The following is a 20,335-nucleotide window of genomic DNA, read 5'->3' on the forward strand; positions in this document are numbered from 1 at the left end:
CTCCCTGGCCACACAGTTTAATGTCACAGGCATCCTCTGACACCCGATTCTCCTTCTCCACCTTTATTTTCCCCTGAACCTGTTATCACCTTCTAGCAAAATAGATATTTTATTGATTGATATGGTCTAGTATCTGCCTCTCCACTAAAACACAAACTACACACACACAAAAAAAGGGAACCTGGTCTGTTTCATTCATTGCTTTGTCTTTTGTGCCAAGACAGGGCTAGGCATATAGGAGATAATAAATGTTTGTCAAATGAATGAATGAATGAGTGAATGAGTGCTTGGGGTATCCATGAGCCCATAGCTAGTGTTGGCGATGTCTCTTTTTTAGCTTTCCCTTGCCTCTTCCCCAGCGTGTCGCTGAAGGGACGAAGGAGCTCCCAGGCACGTTAGGAAAGCCCAGTCTTCATCTGGAGGGCACTGAGCCCTCAGTGTAACTGCCTGCTGGTGCAGAGTTTCTGTGGTCTTCTGTGAACCTTTATAGCAAGTAAGTGGCATGACTGTTCCAGGCATCCCCTGAGTTCTGTCTGTATTATTTTTCCTACTCCCTATTGTGTAATAGCAGCCTAATTCCCCCCTGATAATTTAGTCAATCTTCCCAGCCAAAATAGTAACCTCTCTTTTCTTTCATGTATTTATTTATTTATTTATTTTGAGATGGGATCTCGCTCCATTGCCCAGGCTGGGGTGCAGTGGCTCAATCTTGGCTCACTGCACTCTCCGCCTCCTGGGTTCAAGTGATTCTCCTGCCTTAGCCTCCCAAGTGGCTGGGACTACAGGTGCCTGCCACTATGCCCTAATGTTTTGTATTTTCAGTAGAGATGGGTTTCACTGTGTTAGCCGGGATGGTCTCGATCTTCTGACCTCGTGATCTGCCCACCTCGGCCTCCCAAAGTGCTGGGATTACAGGCATGTCTGCACCTGGCCTAGTAACCACTCTTTTCTTACTAAAATTAATAGCAGGAAATATCTGGGTGGAGCTCTCAGCTTCCAACTCCACTCCCTCTCCTGCAAGAGTCAGAATCATGGCTATAGGAGATAAACCATTTATAAGCAGGTCGTTAGAAAAGTTTACAAGCAATGCCCTTCTCACTCCACTCCCCTATCCCTGGCGTTAGATCCATGTATTCTAGCTATGGGGGACACAGACCCTTCCTGGGACCCTAGCACGCAGCCTCCTGCAAGACAGCACTCAATCTTGAAGGTATTGCCTTTCAGCTGGCACTGTAATTGAGCCATCAGTGAGCCATTCCAGCAATCTGTAAAGTCAGATGCTTCTGGGTGATAGGATTCATGATCAGAGTGGATTGCATGGGCCTCAGCTCATTGCCTTTCTCCTCTGCCTGGGGAGTACATTCTTTGGTCAGAAGCAATGTTGTATGAGACAGTGAATAATGCATTCCGTAACTTGACGGATGACAGTGCTAGCAGAGGTCTGACAGGCCAGGAAGCAGAAGGAAAATGAAATCCAGAATAAAGGTCTGCTCCAGCAAGTACAAATTGCAGAGCCCTCTATAACAGGAGGGACCGGGTGTCATTCACCTGCCACCAGGTAGCTGGACGACCTCCTGGAGGTGTGCTATGATAGTGTCCAAGGTTGGCTGCTGAGGTCAGCCGACTGGTCAATCTACGGTGGCAGCAGGTGACAGGAGGGCATTAGTGAGAGGAAGTCCATACTGATGAGCCTGTTCTTTTTCTTGAAACAGAGTCTCACACTGTCACCCTGGCTGGAGTGCAATGGTGAGATCTCGGCTCACTGCAACCTCTGCCTCCTGGTTCACGCAGTTCTCCTGTCTCAGCCTCCTAAGTAGCTGGGATTACAGGTGTGCACCACCACACCCAGCTAGTATTTTGTATTCTTAACCTCCAAACTTGGTTCCGGAGTTGCCATGTTTTTTACTGGATTCTATCAGAGGCACTTTTTGGGTATTTGCAGAGCAGAGTGACTAGTAAGGAAGAAAGGGTGGATCTATCTACTCCAGTATTTAGAGTTTCCTTAACGACGGGGCCTTTTGGTGACTATTTACACTGGAGGCAAATATTCCCGTACTCTGGTCCAATGTCAAGGTTCTGTCCCATACAGTCCTTCACTAAACTGCCTTGTCATCAACATCCTGGTCTTGACCCTTCCAAGCCCCTGTCCACGCTAGCCACCCTGGCCTACTGTCGTGGGTTTCTTCATATGTTTTAGAGCAGCAGCTCCCAACCTTTTTTGGCCTCAGGGACTGGTTTCACCGAACACAATTTTTCATGGACCTGGGGGTGGGGGCATGATTTTGCAGTGATCCAAATGCATTACATTTATCATGCACTTTAAATCAATAATAATACAACTCACCATCATGAAGAATCAGTGGGAGCCATAAGCTTGTTTGCCTGTATCGAGACACTCCCATCTGGGGGTGATGGGAGACAGTGGCAGATCATCAGGCCTTAGATTCTCAGAAGAGGCACGCAACGTAGATCCCGCACACGTATAGGTCACAGTAGGGCTCACGCTCCTGTGAGAATCTAATGCCACCGCTTATCTGACAGGAGGCAGAGCTTAGGCGGTAATTGGAGCAATGGGGAGTGGCTGTAAGTACAGATGAAGGTTCTCTCCCTCACCCTCTGCTCACCGCCGTGCGCAACCCAGTTTCTAAGAGGCCAGGGACCAGTATCAGACCAGTCATGGCCCAGAGTTTGGGGCCACCTGATTTATAGTGTCTGTGTTAGTAGCACCCTGGCTGATCTGGAATGGCCAAGAGGCAGAGATACGACATGGAGCAGCCTTGGCTGGCCACTCATCACCAGAACATGAATTCTTTTGTTGCTTTGTTTGTTTTTGTTTGTTTGAGTCTTGCTCTATTGCCCAGGCTGGCGGGCAGTGGTGCCATCATAGTTCACTGCAGCCTTGACTTCCTGGGCCCAAGCAACATTCCTGTCTCAGTTTCCCAATTAGCAATGACAACAGATGTGGGCCACCATGTCATTCTAATTCCAGAGAGATTGCACGATGATCATAGGACACCTAGATGATCAGCCCCCCCATGCCGGGCTGAGTATCTGGTTTTACTGAGCTCAGAGTGAATGGACCCCAGTTTGGTTCTACAGTAATCACAAGCAACAACATAATTACCTGCTTTTGCCATTATTTATGTTCTGGAGAATGGGAGGGGCCTCCAGAAGTGATAGGAATGCTGAGGAGCAGGCACAGAGGGAACAAGGACTAAAGGAAACACAAGGGTCAGGGTAGCATGTGTTTTGATAGTCCTACCAGGGCCCAGCTGCTGGAATAAATGAGCATCTGCCATCTGCAGGCTCACTGCTGCTGCGTAAGATTCATGTTCTCAGCCAGGCGCTGTGGCACATGCCTGTAATCCCAGGACTTTGGCAGACTCAGATGGGAGATCACTTGAGGCCAGGATCAGTCTAGCTAACACAGTGAGCCCCTCATCTCTACAAACATTAAATAACCAGGCGTGGTGGCGTGTGTCTGTTGTCATTGCTAGTCAGGAGGCTGAGGTGGCAGGATTGCTTGAGCCCAGGAGTTCAAGACCAGCTTGAGCAGAATAATAAGACCTCATCTCTACAAAAAAGAAAAATAAATAACAAATTAGCCGGGCATGGTGACTCATGCCTATTGTCATTGCTAATTGGGAGACTAAGGCAGGAGGGTTACTTGAGCCCAGGAGGTCAAGGCTGCAGTGAGCTATGATTGCACCATTGCACTGCAGCCTGGCCAACAGAGCAAGACTGTCTCTCAAACAAACAGAGCAACAAAGACTCATGTTCTAGTGAGGAGCAGCCAGTCAGTGCTGCCTGAATGTCCTATCTCTGCTACTTGGATACGCCAGACTGTTTCTTGAGGGAGAGAAGTAATTTCCCAAAAGAAAATAAAAACACTGCTATCACAGGTGAAATAGGTACTGAACAGCTCAAAAACATATAAATGTCTACTCACTGGACTGACTCTTCAGTGTGAACATGCTCAAGATGTTCAGAAGTCTCCTGGTAAAGCTGGAAGTCGTGGGGGAGGGGCTTAGGGAGCATTACTCTTGAGCTTGGAGTCAGTTGGGGAATAAGAAATGTTAGATCCTTCCTACCACCAACCTCTCTTTTCTCCCCCATTTGTTATCCACAGCCTTAGCTGCTATGAGATAAGCACTCACATTCGTCTCAGAGGTGACCTTTATCCCATGGGCCTGTGCCCTGCCTTTTAAAGGCCTTCCTGACCTCAGGCACCTGCATCAGACTACGAAGCCCCATTTTAGGTTTGGAAGGTGTCATTACAGGCACCCCAGACCGCTGGCTTCAGTCTCTATCTCTGTCTAAGTTCACTATCGACTCTTCAGACATAGAATCATATAAAAGGCTGCGAAGGAAAATACAAAAAGAAAGAAAAGCTCGTGAGCATCTGTGTTCAGCCTCCTGGCAGATTTTCATTAGGTCTTAATAAAACTTGGGTCTGCTGTCCCCGAGGTCCTTTTTAATTTCCACTTGATCTCGCTCAGCCAGCTCCTTACTCAGTGGAATCCTCTGGAGAGCTCTGCAAATTCTTGGTCTCAGGTGTCAGAACCAGAACTACAGGCTCAGGCTAAAGATGAGGAAGCAGAGTGGAAGAACAGGAGAGAGACCATCCATTGCTTCCAGGGGCGGCAGGGCTGCGTTTCTAAGACCTTTCCCCCGGTGGGTGTGTGCTGAACTCCAGCCTCTTGAGAGCAGGACTGGGGAGGGAACACAGGCTGTGACTTGGGGACACCTTGGCTCCAGGTTCAGGTCTGGTGGTTTCAAGATCCGTCCCTTGCCATTTCACCCGCATGCCCCAGTTTCCTCTTCTGTAGATTATCAGAAAGAATACTGCCTTTCTGATTATGAGGCTGGGCACAGTGGCTCATGCCTGTAATCTCAACACTTTGGGAAACTGAGGCAGGAGGATGGCTTGAGTCTAGGAGTTCAAGACCAGTCTGGGCAACACAGTGAAACCCTGTCTCTACAAAAAAAATTTTTTTAAAAATCAGCTAGGCATGCACCTGTAGTCACAGCTACTCAGGAGGCAGGAGAATCGCCTGAGCCCAGGAGTTTGAGGCTGCAGTGAGTCGTGATCATGCCTCTGCCCTCTAATGCAGGTAACAGAGGGAGACTGTCTCTAAAAATATTAAAATTAAAAGAACAGTATCTAAATAAGTATGGGTGTGCACATGCATGTATATTTATCATTCATGTAAGTAGTTAGGCATTCTGCAAACCATTTTACCTACATGATTTTATTTAATATCCACATGTAGCTTTTGGGCTTAAATATTATTTAGCCTATTTTATTTTATTTTATCTGAGACAGAGTCTCGCTTTGTCACCCAGGCTGGAGTACAATGGTGTGATCTCGGCTCACTGCAACCTCTGCCTTCTGGGTTCAAAGATTCTCCCACCTCAAAGATTCAGCCTCTCGAGTAGCTGGAATTACAGGCACCCACCATCATGACTGGCTAAGTTTTGTATTTTTGTAGAGATGGGTTTTTGCCATGTTGGCTAGGCTGGTCTTGAACTCCTGACCTCAGGTGATCTGCCTGCCTCGGCCTCCCAAAGTGCTGGGATTACAGGCATGAGCCACTGCGTCTGGCCAAGCTTATTTTATACATGAGAAAACTGAGGATCATAGAAAGAACTTAAGTTAATGGATGGTTTAGCCGGTGTCAGAATCCTGCCCCTCTGACTCAAAAGCTTGTGTTTTCCCAGTTGTACTCTGCTGTCTCCATAACCACATTATCAAATTCTATGTGGGGAGCAGAGTAGCCAGTCCATAATCGCTGCTGTTGTATTTGACATATGCTAGTTTCCATGCACATGGGTCTAGCTGCCATGAGCAATTTTTCAGCAGTGACTGAAAGCATTTTCATATGCTAATAAGAATTAATAATTTATGTTCAGTAATCTGCCTCGTGTTTTTCTCAGCCTCGTTTCTTGCTGGGGGACAAAGTGGACCAGCGATGATGCTTCCCTGGAGGGGGAAGTCCAGGCCATCTGCAGAGCCATCATCAGTGCGGAGGACTCAGTGGGCCTGACTCCTTCCTGCTGACAGTGGGGATGAAGGCTGAGGGGCGATTAGAAGGCGAGGGCAACCTCTCACTTAGGGAGTCTCTCATGCTCTGTGGTGGTGGCTGGGGAGATGCCAGGCAGTTGCCTCTGTTGGCGCTGGGAACGTTTCTCTGCCGCTGAGCCTTTCTGTTTTATCTGACCTTTTGCAATGATTGTTTTAAATTAGGTGCCCTGTGATTTTCTGGACTCTGTCGAGCCTGGGCAAACCCTCCCTGGGAAGTAGGCCTAACAGGCTACGAGGACTTTTCCTACTGAGGCTAATGTCTGTCTTACCCTGAAGCTTGGAGGAATTTTCCAAGCCACTAATTTGTACTTTGCTAGGAGACATGAGCGATGAGAGGTATTATTTTAAGCCTTCTAAATTGGAGCACAGCTTTTGGGTACTAGATGTTCTCAATTCCTTATTTCCCTCAACTCAGATATCTGGCAGTTTTTGCTATGTTATTTCAATGGGCAGTTGAGTTTTTTTGGAGAAGTATTTCTGGCTCCTCTCTTCAATGTGCTAAATGATACCTTTTTGGTTCTTCCATTTACTTCAACAAATATTTATCACGTGCCTACTAGATGCCAGGCTCTGAGCTAAGTGCCACAGAGGGCAGAAAGATTGATGATCCATTTATTCATTTATTCATCATTCTAGTTGTTTACTCAACAGGTTTTTTTTTTGAGATGGTGTCTTGCTCCGTCACCAGGCTGGAGTGCAGTGGTGCGATCTCAGCTCATTGCAACCTCCACCTTCTGGGTTCAAGCAATTCTCCTGCCTCCTGAGTAGCTGGGACTACAGGTATGTGCCACCATGCCCAGCTAATTTTTTGTATTTCAGTAGAGATGGGGTTTCACCATGTTGGCCAGGCTGGTCTCTATCTCCTAACTTCGTGATCTGCCCGCCTTGGCATCCCAAAGTTCTGGGATTACAGGCATGAGCTACTGTGCCTGGCCCTCAACAGGCATTTCTTTCGTTCTTTTTCCTTTTTTTTTTTTTTTTAATCCTGCCTCAGGTTTATTTGTACAAATAGCACAGGAGGACCCCAGCCCCATGCAGATGGCAGCCCTAGGGGGGTCACACCAGTCCTTCTGTCCTCACATTGGCAGACAAAGATATCTACTCTGAAGCCTTTGTAGGGGCCTGGGCACCTTTGAGAGCCTGAGCTGGAACTGAAACTGGAGCTGAAGCCTGGGCCTTGGTTTGATCCTTGGCCTTGGCCTTGACCTTGACCTTTGGCCGGCAGAGCCTGAGCCCCTTGGCAATGTGTGCCTGAGCATGCTTCCCAAGCTTGGGGTGGGCAATGTAGGCAAGTCGATCGAGCTTGCGGCTGACACCCTTTGGGATCTTGGGCTTAACCTCCTTGGGCTTTACGAGGGCCTTGATGGCCTTGGCACGTGCACTTATGGCCTTGGCATTGTTGGCCTGCATCTTCTTTAGGCCCTTCTTGTTGTGCTTCTTGGCAAAGCTCATGTTCCTCAGGAACTTGGGGTCCACCCCCTTAAGAGACTCGTATCTTTGTGATCGGGGTTTCTTAATACCATTTCTGTGCCATTTTCGGGACTGGTTGTGTGTGGTGTGGTTCTTGGACTTGGCCATGTCTGCACCCAAGCCGCGGTTCCCGAAGCTCCTAGGACCGGAGGCCTTTTTCCTTTTTTGAGACAGAGTCTTACTCTGTTGCCAGGCACCAGGCTGGAGTGCAGTGGTACGGTCTTGGCAACCTCCACTTCCCAGGTTCAAGCAATTCTCCTGCCTCAGCCTCCTGAGTAGCTGAGACTACAGGCATGCACCACCACACCCAGCTAATTTTTGTATTTTTTTTAGTAGAGATGGGGTTTCACCATGGTCTCAATCTCTTGACCTCATGATCTGTCTGCCTTGGCCTCCCAAAGTGCTGGGATTACAGGTGTGAGCCTCCGCACACGTCCTTAAGAGGCATTTCTAAGCACCAACTATTGACCAAGGGCATCCAGTCCTGGAGCTGAAACTACTGTGTGTCCATTAAGGTTGTATTTGGCTTCAAGTAACTGAAAGCCTAACCAGGATAGTTACATAAATAACATTTTTTTTCTTTTTATTCTATATCAAGAAGCCCCTGGGTCACATAATTGCTGGTATTAGCTAATAGACTCTATGATGCTTGGGACTATATTTCCAGCAGTCTTTGAAACTCTGCCTCATGACCACAAAATGGCTGCAGCAGCTCCTACCATAACTTCCACTTCTAAGCAGGAAGAAGGAAAGGCTCAGTCAGCTGGGTTAGGTTGTTTCTATGAAGAAAACATTAAATTATCCCATAGCCCTCGTTTTTAGAAAATGTCCTTTTATATATCACTGATCAGGATGAAGTTACTAGTCATTCATGAGGTGCAAGAGAACTTGGGTAGAGGACAAGGCTGTCATGATTGGCTTTGATCTGTCACGCTCAATGAGGCTTCCGTTGGCAAGGAAGATAGGAGGATGACATGAAATACAGCAACAGTATTTGCAAAAGTACTAAACAAGAGTTGGTGTACTTATTGTCAGAGAACATATCTAGTTGTGGATGCAGACGTTGAACAAAAGCTTACCTTAGGGGGGCCAAGGTAGGTGGATCATGAGGTCAGGAGTTCAAGGGGCACAGTGGCTCATGCCTGTAATCCCAGCACTTTGTGATGCCGGGAAGGTGGATCACGAGGTCAGGAGATTGAGACCATCCTGGCTAACTCAGTGAAACCCCGTCTCTACTAAAAATACAAAAATTAGCTGGGTGTTGTGGTGCGTGCCTGTAATCCCAGCTACTCGGAGAAGCTGAGGCATGAGAATTGCTTGAACCCAGGAGGCAGAGGTTGCAGTGAGCTGAGATCGTGCCACTGCACTCCAGCCTGGGTGACAGAGCGAGACTCCATCTCAAAAAAAAAAAAAAAAAACGCTTGTGCAAATCAATATAAAGTACAATCTACACTAAGTGCTCTGATGGAAAAGCAGCTTTGATGTCTTTGTGGGGGTTAAATAATCTTTTCAAGAGGTGGGGAACGGGGAGGAGGGTGATAGAACAAGAAGATGGGGGAGGGAAAGACCCCAGTTTCAAAGCACCGCTCATACAGGATTGCATTTCATTCTCAATATAAACCTGTGAGATGGGCTAAGCATCTCAGTAGGTGAGGAGACCTGGGGATATATAGGTTAGCCTATCCTGCAGAAAGTACAGGTTTTGCCTAGGCAGAGCTGAAGGCACAGAAATACTGGGGTTTGAGGAGAAAGTGGCAATCATTTTCTCTCCTTCAGTTTATCGCAACCACATGCTTTCAGCTGAGGAAGTTAAGAAAGGTTACCTAGACCTTTTCCTGTCTTGAGTGTCCTAGCTATTTTCTCCTGTGTGTATCCCTTAGGGCTCTGAGCTGGCATTCTCTCTCTCTCTTTTTTTTTTTTTTGAGATCATGTCTCACTCTGTCACCCAGGCTGGAGTGCAATGGTGTGATCTCAGCTCACTGCAACCTCCCCCTCCTGGGTTCAAGCAATTCTCCTGTCTCAGCCTCCAGAGTAGCTGGGACTACAGGAGCCCACCACCACCACTGGGTAATTTTTGTATTTTTAGTAGAGACTGGGTTTCACCATATTGGTCAGGCTGGTCTCAAACTCCTGACCTGAGGTGATCCACCCGCCTCGGTCTCCCAAAGGGCTGAGATTACAGACATGAGCCACAGTGCCCCGTCCTCTTCTTTTCTTTTCTTTTTTTTTTTTTTTTTAACACAGAATCTCCTTCTGTCACCCAGGCTGGAGTGCAGTGGCAAGATTTTGGTTCACTGCAGCCTCTGCCTCCTGGGTTCAAGCAATTCTCCTCCCCAGTAGCTGGGACTACAGGCATGTGCCACTATGCACAACTAATTTTTGTATTTTTAGTAGAGACAGGGTTTCACCATGTTAACTAGGCTGGTCTCAACCTCCTGATCTCAGGTGATCAGCCTGCCTGGGCCTCCCACAGTGCTGGGATTATAGACGTGAGCCACCATGCCCAGCCTGAGTTGGCATTCTTAATAAGTTCTCATCTCTCCACTCCCAGGAAGGCTGGCGTTGCCCTCGGAGGGGAAGGGTAGTACAAAGGTGTCTTCTGTGCTCCATGATGCCAGGCACAATGCTTATAACTAGATGTGTTCTTAAATGGGGAACTAGGAGACCAACATGCGCATGGTAGACCAGGAATACCAAACATACTTAACGTTGTGGAGGTTTACCTGGTTGGGGACGGCTCCTTTCCAACATTGAAAGCTGTGTTAGTCAGCCTGGGCTGCCATAACAAAATACTGCAGACTTAGCCGCTTAAACAACCGAACGTTATTTTATCATAGCTTTAGAGGCCAGAAGTCCGAGATTAAGGGGCTGGCAGAATCGATGTGTGGCAAAGGCTTTCCCCTTGAGTTGCAAATGGCTGCATCCTCTCTGTGTCCCCATATGGCCTTTGCTTGATGTGTGTCTGAGGAGGGAGGAGGATGGGAGAGATGCAGAGAGAGAGAAATGAGGGAGGGCGGGAGGGAAAGAAAGAGAGGAATGAGCTCTCAGGTGTCACTTCTTAAAAGAATATTAATCCTACCAGATGAGGGATCTATTCTTATCAACTCACTTAATTACCTCATTAGAAGCCCCATCTCCAAATACAGCCACACCGCAAGTTAGGACTTCAGCGTATTAATAATTTTAGAGGGACACAAATATTCAGTCCATAACAATGGCCTTTTCATGCATTTAAGAGAGAAGGAGCTTAAGAGAGGGGAGGGGCTGAGGAGAGAGGAGGGGCTTAAGAGAAGGGAGGAGCTTAAGAAGGAGCATAAGAGAGGAGGGGAGCTTAAGGGTGGAGCTTAAGAAGGGGGGCTTAAGAGAGGAGGAGCTTATGAGGGGAGGAGCTTAAGAGGGGAGGGGCTTGAGAGAAGGAAGAAGCTTAAGATATTCGCCATCTCTCTCAAAGGACTGTGAGTTTCATAAAGGTTCACATCAGGTAGCATAGAGAAGGTGTTTATGCTTTTTTACGAAAAAGGCCCTTTTCCTCCCTTAAGAACACATCTAGTTATAAGCATTGTGCCTGACACATAGTAGATGCTAATAAATGTTTATTAGATGAATATGTGGCATTCAGACCAAAAAATTGCTCACACTATTAAGCTTCAAATGAAATGGGGAATGAGATCCATGTATTGAAATATGCTTGTAGCTTGCAGAGGCTGGAGATGCAATAGAAAAGTGTTTCAAATCTTGCACCTTTTAAAGGTTTACAGGGTGGAGAGGAGGCACTCCAATCCTCATCTGCATTTTGGAAGTTTGAAAAAGGGACAGACTTTTTCTGACTAATCTAAGTGGGATGTACAAGTATAGTCTCCAGCGCATGTGGATTTCATAACTGCATCAGTGATAGAGAAAATGAGTCATCTGCCAATAATTGCTAGCATTAAATGCAATTAAAATATAAAATACAGGCTTTCCTAGGATCAAACCCTGACTTCATTCAAGTTTCTCCCCCACCCCCACCACCCCCTGCATATTGTTAAAAGCTGATGAAAGATTGAGGCTGTGGGAGGAAACAAGGAGAAATGAAATTATCTGGAAGGATTCAGCTGCAGGAAACAGAAGCGCGGGTGTTGTGGGAAACTTTATATTGAATCACTGTTCCACCACTTACTACTTCATGACCCTGGTCAAGGAATTAAACATCTATGAGATTCAGTTGGTAAAAATTAATATTGCCTTCCCCACCAGGCTGTGGTGAGGATCAGCTCATTTTTCTCCAGCACCTAGAACTTAATAAGCTGCACGCAAATGTTAGATCTATCTGAATATGTAGTAACACCAACCATTTGACATACTTTTCAGAACATGGCCATCCGGGTCATACAAACTGGGATGCTGAGAGGGCAGTTTGTTAGATGATCCCAAATTTGTTAGAACATTGATCCCAAAATGTATTATTTGGAAATCAATCAGTATGTTTCAGTGTAAGTAATACAGTTAGATACAGGTTTGCTCTTGTGATTTTTAGCCAGAAACATGGAAACCACTCTAGATGCTTTTATCTGGGGGTGGGGGATTTAAAGCAGAGAATTAGGTGTTCATAGAACTTCTGGCAAAGCCGGGAGTGCCGACATCGAGGAAATTGTAAGTAGACAAGGAGGGTCTCCAGGGACTGTAGGAATTTAATCAACTTGAGCAATCAGCCTGTTTTTTCCCAAAGGCTGTGTGAAATGCAGTCGCCTTGTTGGCTGGAAGCAGATCCTGACAGACCCCAGCCACATGTAAATGAATCAGAGTGAACGTTTCTCATTACTGTGCTAAAGTGTCCAGCCTGAGCTATAGCTGCATTGTCATCACATGTGACCTACTACTGATGATGCAGGGTAAGTGAGTCCCCAAACTGGGGCTTAGCCTAGGAGGGTTCTTGGCTTCATTCAGGAAACAATTCCAGGAGGTAGTGTTAGAGAGCAGTGTTTCTGAGGTGGCAGCAGTGCACAGCAGCAGCAGAGGACCTGATTTTTGAAGAGCAGGGCTACCCCATAGGCAGTGTGACCGGAGTAGTGGCTCAAAGGCAGTGCTGCAGTCATACTTATACCCACTTCTAATTAAAGGCTTGTTGGGTCATTGCCATAGGAAAGGGTGGTATTGTCCAGGTTTTGCTATGGCAACAGTAAACTGACATGGAACTCTAGTGGGTGTGTCTTATGGAAAGTTACTTCCACCCCATCAGTGTCTGTTTTAGCTAGGCCTCAGTTTGGCCCAAGCCCCACCTCTGAGGTCAAGTCCCACCTCCTACCTCACTAGCATCATGACTTACTATGTGTGTGTCACTGGGACTACATACAATAATGACCCTCTTTCCTCTCCATCACCTTCTAAAACCTTCCTGCCACTTTCCTTTGGGAGATACTGCTTTGGAGAATACTCTCAGTGCTCTTCTTACTGGGAGTCTGTAACAATGGCCTTTTCATGCATTTAAGTGGGAAGGAGCTTAAGAGAGGGGAGGAGCTTAAGAGGGGAGAGGCTTAAGAGAGGAGGAGCTTAAGAGGGGAGAGGCTTAAGAGAGGAGGAGCTTAAGAGAGGGGGTAGCTTAAAACAGGTGAGAAGCTTAAGAGAGGAGAGGAGCTTAAGAGAGGGGAGGATGACAAGTAATAAATTTCCTATTGATCAAAACTTGCATTCTCCTGGAGAATTGTTTGTTACTGGCCAGGCAAATGAAACCCAGTTTTTTTCAGGTAGCAGATATCATCAATGATTCCAGGAAACCAAGCAGCTGGTGATTCACAGGAGTATGTCTAGAAAATAGCACAGAGCATGACACAGCCTTCCGCTGAAGCCTGTGCACCCACACACCTATGTTCAGCGACTATAATTGCTCTTACTTTTCTCCCACCTTCCTGATCTGATGTAAGTTTTTGTCATTGGCAGAATCTAAATAAAACTCCAACTGACAAGGAGGCCACGAACACGCAGTCTTCCGCCTCCTAGCAGCTGCAGTTCTGGGAGAGCTTGGAAGGGTGGGAAGTACCAAGAGATACAAATGATCATCAGTTAATTACAGATTTTTATGTTGTGAATTTGTCTACTCACTAACTTTTTTTTTTAGTTTATATTTTAGAGAAAGGATCAGTATCTGCCATCTAGGCTGGAGTGCAGTGATGCAATCATAGCTCACTGCAGCCTCAAACTCCTGGGCTCAAGGAGTCCTCCTGCCTCAGTCTCCCAAGTAGCTGGGACTATAAGTGTGCACACCATGCCCAGCTAATAGTTTTCTAAATTTTTTTGTAGAGAAGGGATCTCATTATGTTGCTCAGACTGGACTAACATTTGCTTGTGAGCAAAATTCATATTCCAGATAATATTTTGGTCATTTGGGCACATGTACTGAGCAGGAAACTTAGGTCACCTGATGATGTAACACATTTCCAGCTGAGATTGAACAAAGAGATGCTCTGCCTTTTTTGTCTCAGCTCTCACACTGTAAACAAGGGTCCTTCTCCAGGTCTGCTGAACGCTTCATTTGCTGTATTTTTGTGGGTGATTTTGTTTATTTAAAAATGGCTCCCAAATGCAGGGTTGAAGTGCTGGGTAGCATCGCAAAGCACCAGAAAGCTGTGATGTGCCTTGAGAAAGTAAATAGAATTCTAGTCCAGGCATGGTAGCTCATACCTGTAATCCCAGAGCTTTGGGAGGCTGAGGTGGGCGGATCACCTAAAGTTAGGAGTTCAAGACCAGCCTGACCAAAACGATAAAATCCTGTCTCTACTAAAACTACAAAAATTGTTCAGTCAAGGTGGTGGGCATCTGTAATCCCAGCTATTCAGGAGGCTGAGGCAGGAGAATCACTTTGAATCCAGGAGGTGGTGGCTGTATTGAGCTAAGATGTGCCACTACCCTCTAGCCTGGGCAACAGAGTGAGACTATCTTAAATTTAAAAAAAAAAAAAAAAATTATATATATATATATATATATATATATATATATATATATATATATATTCTAAGCCCCCATTCTACTGAACAAACCCTGTCTTAGCCAATGGGACCTCAGAGACACCTTAAAAGTGGAGTTCCTTTGGGAGGCTGAGGCTGGTGGAACACAGGGTCAGGAGCTCAAGACCATCCTGGCCAACATGGTAAAACCTCGTCTCTGCTAAAATACGAAAATTAGTTGGGTGTGGTGGCACATGCCTGTAGTCCCAGCTACTCTAGAGGCTGAGGCACAAGAATCACTTGAATCCAGGAGGTGGAGGTTGCAGTGAGCTGAGATCACATCACTACACTCCAGCCTGGTGACAGAGCAAGACTCCGTCTCAAAAACAAAAAACAAAATAAAGCTGAGTTCCTACCCATGCATCCCTTAGTGTACTCCTACCTTTTTAACCCTTAACCAGGATTTTTTTTCCTGAAGAGTAAGCAGATGTCAACTTTAGAAATGATGATGGTACTGGTACCAAAACAGAGATATAGACCAATGGAACAAAACAGAGGCATCGGAGGCAACACAACATATCTACAACCATACAATCTTTGATAAACCTGACAAAAACAAGCAATGGGGAAAGGATTCCCTGTTTAATAAGTGGTTTTGGGAAAACTGGCTAGCCATGTACAGAAAACAGAAACTGGACCCTTTCCTGACACCTTACACTAAAATTAACTCCAGAAGGATTAAAGACTTAAACATAAGACCTGGCACCATAAAAACCCTAGAAGGAAATCTAGGCAAAACCATTCAGGACATAGGAGTAGGCAAGGACTTCATGACCAAAACACCAAAAGCATTGGCAACAAAAGCCAAAATAGACAAATGGGACCTAATCAAACTCCACAGCTTCTGCACAGCAAAAGAAACAGTCACTAGAGTGAATTGGCAACCAACAGAATGGGAAAAAATTTTTGCAGTTTACCCATCTGACAAAGGGCTGATATCCAGAATTTACAAAGAACTCAAACAGATTTACAGGAAAAAAACAAACAAGCCCATTCAAAAATGGGCAAAGGATATGAACAGACACTTTACAAAAGAAGACATACATGAGGCCAACAAACATGAAAAAATGCTCATCATCACTGGTCATTAGAGAAATGCAAATCAAAACCACATTGAGATACCATCTCACACCAGTTAGAATGGTGATCATTAAAAAATCTGGAGACAACAGATGCTGGAGAGGATGTGGAGAAATAGGAACACTTTTACACTGTTGGTGGGAGTGTAAATTAGTTCAACCATTGTGGAAGACAGTGTGGCGATTCCTCAAGGCCTTAGAAATAGAAATTCCATTTGACCCAGCAATCCCATTACTGGGTATATATCCAAAGGACTATAAATCATTCTACTATAAGGACACATGCACATGAATGTTCATTGCAGCACTGTTTACAATAGCAAAGACCTGGAACCAACCCAAATGCCCATCGATGATAGACTGGATTGGGAAAATGTGGCACATACACACCATGGAATATTGTGCAGCAATCAGAAATGATGAGTTTGTGTCGTTTGTAGGGACATGGATGAATCTGGAGAACATCAATCTCAGCAAACTGACACAAGAACAGAAAATGAAATACCACATATTCTCACTCATAGGCGGGTGATGAAAAATGAGAACACATGGACACAGGGAAGGTAGTACTAAACACTGGGATCTATTGGGGGGAATAGGGGAGGGCCAGTGGGGGGGCGGGGGGGAGCTGGGGAGGGATAGCCTGGGGAGAAATGCCAAATGTGGGTGAAGGGGAGGAAGGTAGCAAAACACACTGCCATGTGTGTATTTATGCAACTGTTCTGCACATGTACCCCAAAACCTAAAATACAATTAAAAAAAAAAATGAAGATATGGACAGCTCATTCTTTTATGGCCTTTAGCCAATTATCTCAGACCACGATGGGACTCGCACTCTCTTAACAGCCTTAATGTGAAACTCGCCAGTTTCACAATTCGTCTCTCTGTAAAATCTGACCAGTTCTGGCCAGCTCGCGGATGATGCACAGTGAGGGCTTTTCCTGTCCTCTGTTTCACCTTTGACATCAGAGGGCTGAAACAACTCTACCCTCAGATCATGCTAATGCTGCCCTCACTTTTTTTTTTTTTTGAGCTGGATTCTTACTCTGTCTCCCAGGCTGGAGTGCAGTCGTGCAATCTCAGTGTACTGTGATCTCTGCCTCCGGGGTTCAAGCAATTCTTCTGCCTCAGCCTCCTGAGTAGCTAGGATTGCTGGCATGTGCCACCACTCCTGGCTAATTTTTTGTATTTTTAGTAGAGACGGGGTTTTGCCATGTTGGTCAGTCTGGTCTCAAACTCCAGACCTCAGGTGATCCACGTGCCTCAGCCTCCTAACGTGCCGGGTTTACAGGCACTAATGCTGCCAGGTTTTTAACACGCAAGCTAGGAAGAGGCATGACTCTCCATCACACATGTGCATGTTTCTCCTTCTATAAATATTCATGACTCCTCCTCTGTCTTATTGAATATGTATATTTGGCCACCCTCCTCAGCTTCAATTCCTATTCCTTAAATTATCCCTCCTTTGAAGTGTTTGCTTTCAGCTTGTGCCAAAGGCTACACTTCCCAGCTTACAGGCTGCAATCCTTTATAGGAAATAAAGCCCACCTTTTCAAATTTATGAAGTTTGTTATTCTTCTGTTGACAGTCTCATGGAGAAAATAGGTGTGTTAGTTAACTTCATTCAGGCATGAGCCACAGTGCTGCAGGCCATTGGTATGAGGTTAATAAATAGTGTACAGAGTCAGTAAGGTGTTTTGAAAGAAGCATACATAAAACAAGGCCATTTATTGACTGGGAAGCAGCACTGCTGCCCAAGTGATACCCAGGGTTCTTCGTCTTGTGCCAAGAAAATTAAGAACAGAGACACACACAAGGAGTGAGTTTAGGAGTGTAGGTTTCATAGACAAAAGAGAAAGAAAGGAGAACAGCTCTCTCTCGTGAGAGGGGCACCCAAAAGGGAAAAGCTGGCCTGAGGGGAAGTGCACCAGAGTTTATAGACAGGCTTGAGGAGGTGGTGTCTGATTTACATGGGACCCACAGATTGGTTGGACAAGGTGTGACATTTACATAATGCAAGGAGAAGCTGGCTGCCCCAACCCTAATCTCATTATGCAAATGAGGTCTTTGCTTGGCTGGTGCTATGTCATTTGCTCCTTACTGTACACGTGGTTGGCAAAGAGGAGGGAAGATGGAGCTGCCGTGTCGGAATTCCTGGTCCCAGGTAGCCCTTTCTTTAATTGCACAGCTGCCAGTATTCACCTGTGCAAGCTTCTAGCCTGCCTTTCTATGTCTGCAGCTCTATTTTACAGGCTGTTCTTTGTTAGAAGAACAAATGATTTGGGGACTACTTTTTATTAAAAGGAAAACCTTACCAAGGACTACCTTATCCTCACTATCTGTCTAAATCATTTCTTCTTCACTCCTATATCAGTTGGTTAATGAAAATATCATAATCAGAGACCCACAGGAGTATGTCCCTGTATTTCCTGTAGGAGCAATGGGCCAGTATCCACTCACTCATTCAATGTTCATGTTGATTTTATAGACAATATCCATCCACTGTTGGCCTTCCCCTCCACTCCCCTCTCCTTCCCTTCCCTTCCCTGTACCATGAGCTAGACAAGCTTGTTCTAGAATTTCAAACTTTTCAACCTAGTTTCTTCAAGTTTGTGCACTTTTTCTCATAATGCACAAGCTTCCCTCCCTCCCTCTCTTGCTCCTTCCCCTCCCTCCTTCCCTCTCTCCTTCCCTCTCTCCTTCCCTCCCTCCTTCCCCTCCCTCCTTCCCTCTCTCCTTCCCTCCCTCCTTCCCCTCCCTCCTTCCTTCCTTCCCTCCCTTCCTTTTTCCTTCCTTCCTCCTTTTTCCCTCCCTCTCTCTTTTCCTTTCTTCCTTCCATCCTCCCTTCCTCCCTTCCTCTTTTTAATCATTTTTTTTGATAACTTAAAAGATTAAGCAACCTTTGTCCAAACTTCCGATGTTCTTCAAACTTCAAAAGAAAAATGATATAAGAATACACATTGTCACCTGAAAGGGGGTGCTTACCAGGTTTAGCCCACTGTCCTCAGGCAGAAACCTTGCCCTCATTTTACATATAAAACACCTGAGGCCAGCAAAGTTTACAGGATTGCCAGAAGACACCTCTACGTAAAAACGCTGCCTCGTTTCCTTTATGCTTGATTTTCTTTAAAATGAAGTACAGTCTAATTGCTTGTAAAATAAGGAAGTTGAACTAGCCGTTCTCTGAGGTCCTTTCATCAAATGTAAAATTCCATGACTTTGTGACTGGAGCATTCACAGAAAGCTAAAACCACTATGCTGGGGGCTGCCATTGTAACGGTGAGGAAAGGAGTGAAAAGAGAACTCACTGTCCATGCCATAGAGATGTACACATTTAAATAATGCAGCATTGTATCCTTAGTGGTTTCAATCAAATGGTGATGTCACTGGAAAGGGCTCCCGATCCATGTTCTAAGCGAGGGTTCTTGGATCTTTCACCAGAAAGAATTCAGGGCAAGTCCATAGAATAAAGTGAAAGCAAGTTTATTTAAAAAGTAAAGGAATAGGCCAGGCACAGTGGCTCACACCTGTCATCTCAGTACTTTGGGAGGCCAAGGCAGGTGGATCATTTGAGGTCAGGAGTTTGAGACCATCCCAGCCAACATGGGGAAACCTCGTCTCTACTAAAAATACAAATATTAGGCAGAGGTGGTGGCACCCACCTGTAGTCCCAGCTGTAATCGGGAGTCTGAGGCAGGAGAATCGCTTGAATCCAGGAGGTGGAGGTTGCATGAGCTGAGATTGTGCCACTGTACTCCAGCCTGGGCGACAGAGCGAGCTCCATCTCAAAATTAAAAAAAATTCTACTCCATAGGCAGAGCAGTGTCATGGGCTGCTCAACTGAATATACTTATAGTTATTTCTTGATTATATACTAAACAAGAGGTGGAGGATTATTCATGAGGTTTCCAGGAAAGGGGTGAGCAATTCCGGGAACTCAGGGTTTGTCCTCTTTTTAGGTTACATACGGTAATGCGTTTTATGTATAGCATATACAATGCTAATGTATTATGATTAGCATTTAATGAGCTGTGAGGATGACCAGAAGTCACTCTCGTCAGCATCTTGGTTTTGGTGGGCTTTGGCTAGCTTTTTTTTTTTGCTGCATCCTGTTTTATCAGCAGTGTCTGTATTTTGTGCTGACCTCCTATCTCATTCTGTGACTAAGAATGCCTCACCTCCTGGGAATGTAGCCCAGTAGGTCTCAGTCTCTTTTTTTTTAACCAGCCCTTATTCAAGATGGAATCACTCTGGTTCAGGCACCCCAGACAGCACCTCCCCCAGGAAGCCATCCTTGATTTCTGCCTTCTTCCCAGGTGTAAATAATTTCTGTGTTCCACACTACTATGAAATTTACCTAGACCTTTCACTAAAATTGTCAACCTTGAGGGAAAAAAGCTGAGGCAAAAGAAATATAAGTAGAGAGTTTATTTGGGGTAAGCTTGAGGATTCTGACTGAGGAACATAGATTCATGTTGACCTGAATTATACACTGATCAGCAGCTGTTACAAGTGAATTTTTAAAGAAAAGGAAGAGGCAGTTTCTACGTTGTTTACCAAGAATTTACATTTAAATAGCATAAGCTATACATTGTTCTTTGTATCACAAATTCCAGGAACATGAAGATAACAGGTGAGACAGCTAGTCAGCAACAAAAATGACTTTTAAACAATTGCCCATTTTTACAGAATTGGCTCAAAAAAAAAAAAAAAAGGCAGTT

The 20,335-nt window shown here is 45.4% G+C and overlaps 1 protein-coding gene across 10 annotated transcripts in view; it reads left to right on the forward strand.

Moving 5' to 3' along the window:
- Window positions 1-20,335, forward strand: part of LOC108588901 (uncharacterized) — a 903,226-nt gene that overhangs the window by 395,623 nt on the left and 487,268 nt on the right. For 9 of the 10 annotated variants that reach the window (XR_013528665.1, XR_013528668.1, XR_013528671.1 and 6 more), the window contains 2 exons: window positions 338-493; window positions 16,055-16,177. The exons of the other annotated variant lie outside the window; for it this stretch is intronic. The gene's annotated coding sequence lies outside the window, so the exon portion shown is untranslated. The remainder of the gene's footprint in view (window positions 1-337; window positions 494-16,054; window positions 16,178-20,335) is intronic. 10 annotated transcript variants of the gene reach the window in all.

The sequence above is a fragment of the Callithrix jacchus genome, chromosome 2 (assembly GCF_049354715.1).
Source record: "Callithrix jacchus isolate 240 chromosome 2, calJac240_pri, whole genome shotgun sequence".
In the NCBI taxonomy this organism is placed as follows: Eukaryota; Metazoa; Chordata; class Mammalia; order Primates; family Cebidae; genus Callithrix; species Callithrix jacchus.